The following is an 11,101-nucleotide window of genomic DNA, read 5'->3' as shown; positions in this document are numbered from 1 at the left end:
CGGGCTTCTGATAAAGTTAACCCGAGTCTCGGCTGCTCCGGGGCTGGGCACCTTCAGCCCGGCCGGGGAGGGAGGGACCGGGCTGGGGAGGGAGGGATGGGACTGGGAAAGGATGGAGGGGGGGCCGGGACCCGAGTCTCGGCTGCTCCGGGGCTGGGCACCTTCAGCCCGGCCGGGGAGGGAGGGACCGGGCTGGGGAGGGAGGGATGGGACTGGGAAAGGATGGAGGGGTGGCCGGGAAAGGCGGGCTGGGGATGGATAAACGGGCGCTGGGAAAGGATGGAGGGAAGCTGGGGAGGGAGGGATGGGGCCAGCCCAGCACGTGGCACCCACCCAGGGGTGCCCAGATCACCTGCGTCCTATCCCAAAACGCTAAGCCCTGGCCAGGAGGGAGACGGGGATGCTCCATATAAACACAATCCTATGAAAGCTGGGGTTTGGGCAGTGCAGCATCACTGAGCACCTATGAAGATGTGGTCCCTGGATGCATCCCAGCACCCCGCCTGCCCCAGTGCAGCATCCCAGCAGCGTGGTCCCTGGATGCATCCCAGCACCTAGCCTGCCCCAGTGCAGCATCCCAGCAGCGTGGTCCCTGGATGAACCCCAGCACCCCACCTGCCCCACTGCAGCATCCCATTCCCAGCACCTGCCCAGCCCCAGGGGATGCTCTGGCCCTGGCAGTTGCAGCCGCAGGGGTTAAATCAACCACTGGATGGCTTACATTTATTTATTTTATTTTTTTTTAAAGGAGGGAAAAAAAAAAAAAGGCAAGAGAGGGAGGATGGAGCAGGGAGCAGAGCGTCACTTCTCCAGGATTGCTGGAAGCCCTGCACAGTTATCACCACACACAGCCTCCCTCGGCTTGCCTGATCTGTCTATTCTTCATTAAGCAAATACGCTGAAATGGAAATGAAAACATAATAGCTATTTGATTTTCAGCAAGATATTTTGCATATTGGTTCAGTGCTGATAGTGGAATTTCATCAACTCCCTTTTTTCATGCTTTAAAACTGAATTACTGAGGCTGGCTTTACAGAGAGGGGAAGAGCCAAAAACTGCTCCCTTCCAAGACACTTCGACGATTAACTCTTCTCCCTCCCCTTTTTCTTGATAACAAGGAAGGATTTCTTCCTTTCCCCCCCTTTTTTTTTTTAAAAAAAATATATATATAAAATTAGAGTGATTGCAAAAAGCAGCAGGAAGCAACACGCCCATGTCACCCATGTGCAGGCCAGGGATGTGACTCCAGGTGGGCATGAGGGTGGGCGTTCCCAGGGCTTTTCCAGCTGTAGGAAAACCCATCGTTACCCAGGTGATGATTTAATCATTTTCCTCAAATTCCAGTTCTCCTGGCACAAGAACAATAAACCTGTGCTTGATGATTTGCACTTAGATGGTAAAAGAAACAAAAGGGGTGGTGGGGGGGGAAAGAATATGCAAAATGAGAAAGGAGGGGGGAGTTCTGGTGGCTGCCAAGAGCAAGACCCTGGACGCTCCAAAGCCGGCACAGAGACAAGAGCAAAGTGATAAGAGGCCCCGATAACAGATAGAAAATAGCAACAGCCCCAGACTTTCCCACCAGCTCCAGAGAGAGGAGGAGGAAGAAGAGGAGGAGTCTCTGTGGTGGGAAGCAGGTCCTGCACTGCACACACGTGCAGGCTGGGGACAGCCTGCCTTCCCTGCCTGGGTGTTGGCTGCTCGCATCCAACTCTGAAGATGTCATTATTTTTAGGAATCCAAGGGCTGGGCAGGTGGTGAGCTCAAGGGAGGGATGTGGGAGCTGGGCAGCTGCATGATCCAGGCTCAGCTCCTGGCACCCCAAAAGGGTGGGATGCAGCAAGTCCCTGGGGTACTTGGCTCTGGGGTGTCACTCCCCAGCGCTAAGGGGACCCAGGGGACATCCCAAGCTCCTTTGGGCTCAGCAAGACCACAAGGCAGGCTCCTTTCTCCACCCTTCCAGCTCCTCCTTATCCCTGTGCTGGGCCTGAATCTGTCTTCTGATTAAAAAAGACCATAAAAGTAGTAATAATAATAATAATTATTATTACCATCCTCCTCCTCCTCCAATAAATGCCACCAGCACTCCCATGATGCTCCTCCATCACATTGTGACAGAAACACAAGGAAATCCAGCCCAGGCATCACCACTGCCCCTAAATCTCCTTTTTTTCCCTAAAAACATTTTGCAGCCATGAGCAGAGGGCTGCAGGAACCTGGTATCCCAGAGCGGGAGTGGGTCATAATCCTGATCCTTCCTTACAACCAGTTTCCAAACCATCTCCAGTGATTCAGTGGGGTTGGGCATAGCCCGGGGATTCCCCAGGGTCTCGTAGCAGGGTTGTGCCGTCTCAGCCCTGCAGCAAGCAACGCCCAGAGAACAACCTGGGTTGCAAATCCAAAAAAAAACAACCAACAACCAACCAAAACAACCCCAGACCGGTATCTGATGGGACACCAGCCCACCTTCTTCTCACCCAATTTCTCCCTGCTGTACATATTAAAGTTCACTTTTACTGACGCCCTCGGGTGCCCCCGAGCCCATTCCCTAGGGATGGGGGATGCCAAGAGCTGTGGCTGAGGGCAAATAAGGTTTTGGGAAATGTGGCCAAGTCCTCAAAGGTCACGTTATCCAATTGGTTATTTTTTTCCTTCCCCTTGGGGGTCCCTGGGGGGAGGGGAGGTTTGCCCACTGCCACTGTCCCTGGGTTCCCGGGGATGGCGGCAGCAGCCAAACCTCCCCACCCCCCCAGGGATCCCCATTTTTGGAGAAAAACAGACATTTTGAGCACAAATCAACCCTCTCCACTATCAGCCCATCCCAGTGCCAGGTTTCCCCCTCCCCAGATATCAGCACATTAAATATCAGCCCTGTGCACCAAGCTGATAGCAGCTGGGGCCAGGCCCAGGGGTACCTATCTCCCATTTGGGGCTCTTCTCCATCACCCCCCCTGCCCCCCAGATAAAAACTTGTCCTGACCCTTCTTGTGGTGCCCTGTGTTAAAAGGGCAAGAGAAACAAATGAAATAAAAGTTTGGGAAGCTGGAGGGGGGGGGATTTATAATGGATTTATCACAATTTATTATTAAATTATGTCTAATTTATCTAAGAGGGCAATGAAGGATAATGAGGGAATGATGGGGGTGGGATGCTACAATGGTTTGTGGTGGTGGGGAATACTTATAATACTTTAAATTTATGAACTATTTAGGCCTAAATTATCCAGGAGGGGAATGAAGGACAATGGGGGAATGAAGGTGGTGGTGGGTATTTATAATAATTCATGATTAAGTTTATGAAATATTTAGGCCTAGTTTATGCAGGAGGGGAATGAAGGATAGTGGGGGAAGAGGGGTGGTGGGTGGTGCTGTGATTGCTGATGGGGGGATATTGCATTTGCTCATGGGGGGCATTTATAATAAGTTATAATTACATTTATAATGTATTTAGGCTTAATTTATCTAGGAGGGCAATACAGGATAGTGGGGGAAGGGAAGCTGTGGGGAATGCAGTGATTGTTAATGGGGGGACACTGAGGCTGCTCATGGGGGGTATTTATATAATTTATTATTAAATTTATAAAGTACTTAGGCCTAATTTATCTAGGAGGGGAATGAAGGATATGGGGGGAAGGGAGGTGATAGGGGATGTAGTGATTGCTCACGGGGGGATAAATGCTACAAGTGCTCGTGGGGTGGGGTATTTATAATAATTTATTATTACATTTATAATGTATTTAGGCCTAATTTATCCAGGAGGGGAATGAAAGATACAGGGAGATGGGGGATGCTGTGATTGCTTGGGGGCAGGGGGGAGATGATGATGCTACGAGGGCTCACAGGGGGATGCTGCAGCTGCTGATTGGGGGGGAGATGCTCACGTTCCCACCCCGGACATCCCTCCCAGCCCCAGGGGAGCCCCCAGCCCCAGTGGGGGAAAAAAGAAAGGAGCCAGAGTGAAGCAGAGCCTGAGAAAAAGCAGCTCTGCTGATAGGGGAGAGATTGGTTTCAGCCGGAGCTGCCGGCCCTGCCAAGTCCGTATCCTATCGGCTCAGGGTGCAGTTACTGAACATTCATCAACCGCCTGAACTCTGTAACTTTATCAGCGGGCGAGCGCGGCGCCATCGCCCGGCCCCGCCAGCCCCGGCGCGCAGATGGGCCCGATAAACCCCTGATAGATTACAGCAGATTGGGTCACCTCGGGGGCCACGATTACTAACACTAATAGCGAGCGAGAACCCGCCTCGGAGCAACCCCAGGGCTGCTGGAAGGGGGAAATAAGGAGGAAGAAATACAGGGACAATGACAATGAAGTGACTTTACGTTTCAGATGGGGTCGATAACGCCCTGATAGATTTTATTTTAAGAGAGGGAAGGGTTTAGCAGAGGCAGGCCCGACCCTGACGTGTCAGATGGATGGGAGCAGATTGCTCAGTGGGAAGGGGGTGGGATGCTTAACACCCTCCTGCCTGCCCCTTGGAGAGGGAAGGCATGTTCAAGGCATGGGAGGGAAACTGAGGCAGCTGAGGGGGCTCTCTGCAGCCAGCAGAGACGGACAGGTCCTTAGTGGGGGTCCTCAGGATGTCCTCCATCCCAGTCCCTGTACAAGAGCAGCTTGAGATAACAGAATCATTCAGGTTGGAAAAGACCTTTAAGATCATCAAGTCCAGCCATAACCTAACCCTAGCAAGTCCAGTGCTGAAACCATGCTCCTAAGCACCACATCTACACATCTTTTAAAGCCCTCCAGGGAAGGTGATTATGATCAACCCCATGTAGACCTGGGCAGGATTTGGGCAGCCAGGCACAGCTGGGTACCTCAGAAATACAGAGAGAAACTCCAGTCATGAAGATCAAGCTCCAAATGTGCACAGGCGTGCAAGGTGTCCCCAACATCCATGGTGGCACAGGTATGCAAAGCTCATTGTCACCACTGCTCCCTGTGCCCACTGCTGGCTAAAGGGAGCTTCTCTGGGTGAAAAAATGCTCAGTTCTGGCACATTTTTCCCACCCAGAACAAAGACTTTCTGGTTGGGAATGGCTGGGAGCAGGGGGGATGCTGCCCATCAGTACCAGGTGATGGTGAGGCCAGAGGTCAAGCTCTTTGCTAATCTAGCAACAAATTACCCTGGAGATGCCACAACAGAGCCATCCCCCTCCCTGTGGGAAGTGGTTTCAGGTCTCGCTGGGTTCATCCTGCTGCCAAAAGCTCCAGGGAAGGGAGCAGGGACTGATTTAAACCTCAACCCCAAGATGTTTGGTCCATGATTCAACCAGGCAAGGTGAAGGATGGAAGGATGGGGACGTGGATGATGGTGGATGGGGCCCAGAAGGCCACCAGACCCACCTCCAAAGACGCTCTGGCTGGGTTGTACCTGCTGTGCCCAGCTCCCCCACTGTGCCCAGTGCCAGCTCCCACTGCCATCCTGAACCACTTTGGGGTCTCCAGCACTGCAGAACCAAGCAGGGCCTCCAGGAGCAGAAAAGGACCCCAAGAGGGTCCTGCATGGTTGGGTGGCCCATCTGCAAGGAGCAGCGTGTGCTGCCAGCACCAAGCCTGGCAGGTGAAGGTCACTGGGCCATGGGGACAGTCCCCCAAAACCCTACTGCTATGGCCCTCTCCCTCACAACCTTTGCTGGACCAGCACCCTCAACCCTCCTCTTCCTCCAGCTCCAAGCAGCGTGGCCGTTCATGCCCAGCCCTGCCGACGCTGAGTTTCCCTCCGTGCAAACCCTGGTGCCTGTGCTGCCTTTTTTTAAATTTTTTTTTTCCTGTTCTTGGCATTTTGGTGGAGTGAGATAAGAGTAAAAAACAACAGAGCTGCTCGGAGAGTGAAAAAGGGAGATAGATAACGCAGATACCGACTCCTACACAAAACAGTCCTGGCTTTATCACTGCTTTTTATCACAGTTCCTCTAAAAAAAAAATAAAGAGAGCAGCCCAACTGGAATGGGGCAGCACATTAAAAAATGAACTTTATACCGTTTGCTCTTTAGTTTTATATTTAGATGAAACAAACTTAGATTCTTGCAGCTGATACCTTTTTCAGTGCAAGGAACCAAGAAGTCTGGAAGCCCTATTTGTTCCAGAGGGGCTACTGAGGAAATTCAAGTATAATTTAGGAAAGCAGATGCTAAAGGAGCAGGGTCTGTGCCCAGCACCCAGTCTTGTTTCAGGCCATGGGCAGCATTGATTCAAATATCTTTAAGCCTAGATGGGTCAAGTGGGATGAAGCTGGTCCTGATGGACCAGGCAGCATCCCACAGCAGAACCAGTGAGGCTCGGCCTGGAGACAGGTGTAGGAAGGCAGACACCTCCACCAGAACATCCCTGGGCCCTGCCAGTTGGTCCCTGGGGACAACTGGAGCTCATCCAAGACGGCACAGCCAGCACCAAGATCCCATCCATGTGCCACAGCTGGTGAAGCTGAATGTCCCTGCGATGCAAGCGGGTCCCCCACAGCCAAGGACAACATCTCCATCCCAGTGTGGGGACACAACCACATGGACAAGTACACCCTGGCTCCCAAAAATTCTTTGCCCCCTGCAAACACCCCCATCCCTAAGGGCACCTCTCAGGGCTCTGCCAACCCCAGGCACAGGCTGAGGAGGGCATTTCAGAGCAGAAAAGAACCAAACCCCAACCCCACAGGGCACGGCCAGAAAGAGGGGAGGGGAAAAAAAAATAAATATAAAAATAATAAAAATGGACTGGAGGTTTTTCCCTCCCCTCGCACTCCCTTCCCTACCTTCTTTTTGAAAAACATAATTTATCTGTGTATTATCAAGAAATCCAGACACTTTAATCAGTGAGCTATGAAGTCAGTATTTCCATTCTTATCTAGCGGAGGAGTGGAAATGGAGAGCAGATAGGCAGCTCCGAGCCGGGCCGTGGTGGGGAATGTTAATGGGAGGAGCAGCAGAGCCATTGGCTACCGAGCCGCCGCTATCGCTGCCATTATCGGGGCCTTATCAAGGCAACCATCGCAGCGCAGTAATGGGGCCAGTTCAACTTTCCGCATTATCATAGGAGCTGGAAGTAGCATGAGAGGCCTCAGCTGGGAGATGGAGAAGCGAGCGAGCGGCTGAACTTCCCGATGGAGCAGCGGGAGTTGGGGTGGGGGGGGAGTGAAAAGCAGCTTTTGGTCCCTGTGGTTCCCGAGTTGGCCGCGTGCCGGGCGATGCGCTGCCCGAGCATCCTCCTGAGCACTCTGGGTACTGACCCCTGAGGCACAACCCCAGGAAACAGCCATGCTGAGCATCTCTGCAGCCCTGGGTACAGACCCTGAGACACGTCCACAGGAGCCAACCCTGCTGAGCACCCTTAAAATCTGAGGCACCAACCCTGAGAAGTACCCCTGGGTACTGATCTCAAGGCACATGCCTAAAGCCCCACGCACGGGCTCGACTGAGCATCCCCAAAGCCCCAGGGCCACAATCCTGTCAGGCATCTCCAAAGCCCTGGGCACTGACCCAGAGGCACATCCCCAAAGCCTCAGGCACTGAATTCTTCAAGCATCCCCAAAGCCCCAGCACCACAGCCCCTTCCAGCATATCTAAAGCACTGAGCCAGAGGAACATCTCCAAAGCCTCAGGCATCAACCCATTCGAGGGCCTTAGAGCCCCCAGGCTGTGACCCTGTTAGGGATCTCCAAAGCCCTGGGCACATCCCCAAAGCCACAACTTGGGCCACAACCCTGAAGCACACGTCCAAAGCCCTGGGGCCACAATCCCAGTGAGCATCCCCTAAGTTCTGAGCACCAACCCCAATGAACATCCTCAAAGCCCCAGGGCTACGACCCCCAGCTTGCCAAGGACAAGAGCAAACAATGCATCTATATTTCATCAGATGAACAAATTAGAGGAGGACATTTCCTCCGTGCGCGCTATCGAATGGGAGATGTCAAGAAAATATGTTGATGTGAGAAAGAGGAGATAAAGAATTATTTTGGAGGAAAAAAGCCGTGGAAGGCTCTTATCTGGAGTGACTCATAGGCACACACTCCTTAACCCCACTGCAGCCCAAGGTCAGCAGTTACATTCCTTTCGGCATTTCATCCCTTCCAAAAAAACATGTTGCTGCAGGAACAATGCGGAGCCTTTGCTGGGCAGCCATCGGAAGTTTTTTTTTACCCCCGAAACACTTGAACTTTCCTGATAAAATAAGCAGTGGGACAGCAGCCTGGCCAAGCTGGAGTGTCCAAAAGCCCTGAGTCAGGCAACAAAACCAGTCACGGGATGTGCTGCTGAAAAAAAAAAAAGAAAAGACAAGAAAAAAAGATATATTGGCCTGCTCCCGTCCCTGCTCTTCTCCAGTGGCAGGGAGCTGATTTCTTTGCTCTCCAGGAAGAAAAAAATGCATGTCCTCAGCAGAGGCAGCAGCCTGGCAGAGCCAGGGCACGCCGAGGGGCTGGCACAGAAGCTGTTTCCACTTCTTCTTCTTAATCAGAGATCTCAGGAGCCCGAGGTTTCCGCATCCCCCCGTTGCTCTGGCCGGAGCTTGGGGCTGCTCACGTCCCTCTCGCTGGGTCCCAGTGCAGGGTGGTGCTGCCATGGAAGGGCTGGGCTGGGTTTCTCCCTGCAGCATCCCGCCTGCCAGCATTTCCCAAGGCAAATCATGCCTTTTTTGTTGTGTGGTTTGTTTGTTTTTTTAACTTCTTTCAGCCGGATGGGCAGCACGTGCAGTGAATCTTCTGCCCTTCCCCACAACAGGTGTATTGGCCTCCAAACCCACCGATGCCAAGCAGGGCAGAGCAGCTTTGTCCCCAAGCTGTGCCAGCTCCACTGCTCCCAGTCTGGGCAGCATTGTCCCTTCCCTTTTCCTGGGATGCAGGCGGCATCAACACCATGGCCAGCACGGGGCTGGGCGTGAGATACCCCAGGAACACTGCAGACTTGGACACGGTGACACTGAAGGAACTGGGTCTCCAGTGACTCGATGCCATGTTGTCCTTAGGATGCTGCCATTGCTCCGATGGGTGTCCAGGGAAGGAGGAGTCTGTCCCTCTCCAGGAACAGTGGGATCACCTGCGCTGCGGCACCATCTCCTTGTGCAATGCAGTGCAGCACCCGTGGGGAAGGGATCGCTTTCTTCCCGAGCCCGGGTTGCCCAGCTGGCTGCCTCACAACTTGGCAAAAGGGGAACCAGCAGCTCGCTCAGTGGCCTCGTGATTCACGACAGAAAATAAAGACCTTGCCCAGCTGCCCAAGTTCAGAGCCAGAGCCGTAAATCCCAGCCAGAGGTGGCTTTCCCGCTCTGGCATGGGATGTCAGGGACAGTCCCCATGGCGTGGGCATTGCCGTGGCTCCATGCCTGCTGGGGGTGCCCAGGGTGGGGGCGGTGTGAGGGTGTTCCCTAGGGAGGCGGGAGGTAGAAGAGTGGCAGCAGACACAACCCAACCCACCCCGGGCGCCCACGGGCCCGGGAAGCAGCTGCCTGCCAAAGCCTCCCTCGCCGCCGCGGCTGCCAGCGCTGCCGTCCCGCCGAGCTGGGACTCACAGCAGAACAGGTTTTGCGGCGCTGCCGGGTGCCCCACGCACGCCGTGGCCAGGCTGGCTCTGCTGCTCGCCCTCCGAGCATCCCGCACGCATCCCATCATGGAATGATTTTGGTTGGAAAAGACATTTGAGAGCGTGAAATCCAACCGTTAACCCAGCGCTGCCGAGGCCACCACTAACCCACATCCCTCAGCACCACATCTATAAGGCTTTTATATCCCTCCAGGGGTGGGGACTCCACCACTGTCCTGAGCAGCCTGGGCCAGGGCCTGACAGACCTTTCAGTAGAGGAATTTTTTTCAGTTTTACTTGAGTAGATCCATTGAGGTGCCTGGGACTCAAATGCTGGATTTCAAAATCAGCCACTTACAAACAGCCTGGAGAAAAACTCCCTCTTCTCCCCAGGCTCCCTCCACCAAGTCAGACCTGTGGGGTCCAAAACCTGCCATGAGCTGCTCCTTGCTAAACCAAAACCTCGTCCACAAGGTTTGGCAAAAGCCAGGTCAGTCTCCCCATCTGTCTTTAAGCCAATGATCACAAGGACCATTATTTAATATTTATAGTTTGGTGGGACACAGAAGCTCCAGCACGGAGCTCCAGGACTCCATCCTGCTACGCTCTGGGCAAACAAAACTCTTTAGAGACAATAACTGCCTCTGCCATGGGGATGCTCCAGGAGCTGCAGTGGAGGCTTCCCAGGTGCTCTGCAAACCCAGAGTCCAGTAAATGGATATACTGCTGCAGAGAGAGACTGAGGCCAGCTGTCCCCTCAACCACCTGCCACTGAGCTCAGTGCCAACCCCTCTCCCAGACATGAGGTCCACAGGAACACTCCTACCAGGACCAATGTCTATGGAAGAGGAGAGAAACTTCTTCTGGTATCACCAGCGGTGGGTCCAAACCCTCCACCCTGCAGGAGCTGAGGCACTGTCAGGAAACAGCCAGCAATGGCTGGGAGAGCTCAGCCTGGTGGGCTCTGCTGGATGCATCCCACCAGCACCTCAGCATCACCTGGGTCACCCCCTGTGCGGTACCACAATGGGTGCCCGGTGCCACATCCCAAGGGACTGGCAGCAGCTGGGATGGGCAGGGCAGATGTGGGGGCAGAGGTGCCACAGAGGTTTGTTGCCTGCACTGAGCAGCCACCACTTTGGGATGTCACCTTCACTTCGGGATGCCACTGAGTCAGGGCTGGCAAATGCCTCAGGGGGTGGTTTGCACAAGATGGGAAGGGTTGGCAGGCAGGCAAACAGGCAGTGCCCATGGGAGTAGCAGACATGTGGGACACAGTGGTGCCACCCCCGGAATGCCAGGAGTGGAGCACTGGAGGGGGGGAGAGGGGCGGTTGCAAGGCTGAGGCACCCCCAGGGAGGTGTAGAAAACACTGGTTTTGGAAGCAGAGCTGGGAGGCCCTGCCAGCACCCAGCTCATCCCTGGGGAGCCAGCAAACCCTCCCCACCCAGCAGAGCAGCCCGGGGTACCCCACCTCCACAGACAGCCCAGCCTGGAGCACCCCTCCCCAGCAGGCACGGGTGGGGAAACTGAGGCACAGAGGTTGGCCGTGATGGAAAAGTGCTGCAGCATGAGAAAGGTGGTGGTGGTGGGGG

This window comes from Chaetura pelagica, unplaced genomic scaffold, assembly GCF_000747805.2.
Source record: "Chaetura pelagica isolate M959 unplaced genomic scaffold, ChaPel_1.0 scaffold227, whole genome shotgun sequence".
In the NCBI taxonomy this organism is placed as follows: domain Eukaryota; kingdom Metazoa; phylum Chordata; class Aves; order Apodiformes; family Apodidae; genus Chaetura; species Chaetura pelagica.
The sequence above is the reverse complement of the archived record's forward strand: the minus strand, read 5'-3'. Positions refer to the sequence as shown.